The sequence below is a fragment of the Furipterus horrens genome, unplaced genomic scaffold (assembly GCF_987537825.1).
Source record: "Furipterus horrens unplaced genomic scaffold, mFurHor1.1.pri manual_scaffold_2, whole genome shotgun sequence".
In the NCBI taxonomy this organism is placed as follows: domain Eukaryota; kingdom Metazoa; phylum Chordata; class Mammalia; order Chiroptera; family Furipteridae; genus Furipterus; species Furipterus horrens.
The window spans coordinates 95,165,990-95,168,959 of NW_028327172.1; the positions used below are offsets into that span (position 1 = coordinate 95,165,990).

General features: G+C 35.5%; 1 pseudogene; it reads left to right on the forward strand.

Annotated features, from left to right (window-relative positions):
• Positions 1 to 419: 419 nt before the first annotated feature.
• Positions 420 to 1,538, forward strand: LOC150019122 (golgin subfamily A member 7 pseudogene; annotated as a pseudogene).
• The last annotated feature ends 1,432 nt before the right edge of the window (positions 1,539 to 2,970 follow it).

Here is a 2,970-nt window from a genome sequence, read left to right on the forward strand (position 1 = left end):
CCATTCAAAATAGCTACAAAAAGAATAAACTGCATAGGAATACACAAAACCAAGGATGTAAAAGACCTGTACTCAGAAAATTATAAAACACTGAAGAAAGAAATTGAAGAAGATACAAGTGAGTGGAAGGACATTTCGTGTTCATGGACAGGGAGAATTAACATCATTAAAATGTCCATGCCATCCAAAGAAATCTATAAGATTCGACGCAATTCCTAGCAAGATTCAAATGACACATTTCACAGAACTAGAACAAATATTTCAAAAATTTATATGGAACTACAAAATGCCCCACATAGCAACAGTGATCTTGAGAAAGAACAAAGCTGGAGGCATCATGCTACCTAATATCAAACTATCTTATAAGGCCATAAGTCAAATCAGCATGGTATTACCATAAAAACAGACACATAGCGGCGCGACAGCAGCTAGAGGGCGGAGGAGGCGGCACGGCCGGTCCTGTGCTCGCCATGAGACCGCAGCAGGCGCCGGTGTTTGGGAAGGTATTCATTCAGCGAGACTACAGCAGTGGCACACGCTGCCAGTTCCAGACCAAGTTCCCCGCGGAGCTGGAGAACCGGATTGATAGGCAGCAGTTTGAAGAAACAGTTCGAACTCTAAATAACCTTTATGCAGAAGCAGAGAAACTTGGGGGTCAGTCATATCTTGAAGGCTGTTTGGCTTGTTTAACAGCATACACTATCTTCTTATGTATGGAAACTCATTATGAGAAGGTTCTGAAGAAAATCTCCAAATACATTCAAGAGCAGAATGAGAAGATATATGCTCCCCAAGGCCTCCTCCTGACAGATCCCATTGAGAGAGGACTTCGAGTTTTTAGATTGAAATTACCATTTATGAAGACAGAGGGATGAGCAGTGGAAGATAAACCATAGAATTAAAGATCCCAGCTCCAACTGGGACCATCATCTATCCACTGGCCAACCGCAGAGCGTCCCCTACCTCCTCTCCAGAGGGTCATTCCTTTGTATCTGCTGCCAGAGCCACGGTGCCATTTACTCCAAGGACTAACTTTCTAAAATTCCACACCTGGAGTGACCTCTAGTCGCTCAGCATCCACTTTGTGTCTCCAAATTGTGTAGAACTCTGTAACCTTTTCATTAGTTTCTGAGAAAATGAAGCATTTCACCCTTTTTATTCAAAGCCATTAATGAAATATGCAGTTGGTCAGCCCAACGCAGTTTATTTCTTATCTGCCGCCAGTACCAATGGTTCTCTTCTTTCCTTGGGCCAGCTTACCAGGTGGCTATAGATGTCAAGGTCATATCTTAGCCAGTGTTCAGTCTTCTTTCCCCAAAATAATGAAGTGATTTTCTTTAGGATTTTAGTATAGAGTAGGCTGTGTATGTGGTTTTGTTACTGCATCTCCCAAATTTCAAAGAACTATCAGTTTTGCCATAACTCAAATCTTAAAGATCTATTTCTGCTGTTAAGTTTCTCAAACTGAAGTTCATTGGAAAAATGTGTTATTTGTTTTATTATAGCAATTATTTCTAATAAAGCAGTATTTAATACAATTTCCAGTTATTTTTGTTTGGAGAATTTTGTTCTTATTGCATTACCTTGAAGGTTAGGAAGATGTGGTATGTGTTGCTTGTTCCTTACAAAAATAAGTAAGCACAATAAAGTGGATGCTAAACCATCAAACACATAAAAGCCCCTGCTATGTCCCTGAAAGTGTAATGAGCAAGTGTAATAAATATTTTAATTACAGTTTTGTTATAAATATAACTTATGAGAAAAAAATTTGATAGGAATAATACTGTATTCGCTAATTTTTAACTATCCCTACTAGAAAACCTTATAATTCATAGACTGTATATATATATATATATATATATATATATTTATATATATATATATATACACACATGTATGTATACACACACACACATATAGTATTCATTGCACAGAAATCTCATGATTGGTTCAAGTACAGTAAGTTATTTCCAACTAAAATTCTCAAGTCTGAGTCAATATTTGTAGTTCTTTTGGCTGTATGTTTTTAGTATCAGGCTTCTTATCCTTTTCATTCCTCTGAGGTTTTTTGAGAGCACCATATTTGGGAGAGAGTTAAATATATTAGGAGAGAATGAAACAGGAAGAAGTTTTACTTTCAGAGATATTGTAGGTGCTAATATTGGATTTAATCTTTCAAATTTAATTTCTTTTATGGGTGTGTTAGTTACTCAATAAATAGGTCTGTATAATATTTTAATTGTATAAAACATCTTTGTTACTTTATAGGCTATAATAATGTGTTTGCCTTTTAAACCCATTGCAATAATTTTGCTGAAATATTAACACATTAGTAAAACTTTTCTTAAACAAACAAACAAAAAAAAAGGACACATAGATTAATGGAAAAGAATAGAGAGTCCATGCATAAACCTACACCTTTATAGTCAGTTAATATTCAACAAAGGAAGCAAGCACCAACAAGTGGCTAAAAATAGTTTATTCAATAATTGGTGTTTGGAAAACTGGACATATACATGCAGAAAAATGAAACTAGACCACATTCTTACACCACACACAAGAATAAGTTCAATACAGATTAAAGACTTAAATGTTATACCTGAAACCATAGAAATCCTAGAAGAAAACATAGACAGTAAAATCTGGGACATTTCTCATAGCAATATTTTTACTGATATATCTCCTAAGGCAAGGGAAGCAAAAGAAAAAATAAACAAATTGGACAACATCACACTAAAAAGTTTTTGCACAGCAAAGAAAATCATCAACAAAATAAAAAGACAACCCACTGAATGGGAGAACATATTCACTGATATATCTGATAAGGGGTTAATACCCAAAGGTTATAAAGAACTTACAAAACTTGATGGGATAAAACAAACAACCCAATTAAAATATGGGCAAAGGACCTGAATAGATACTTCTCCAAAGAGAACATACAGATGGCCACATAGTGAAAGACACTCAATG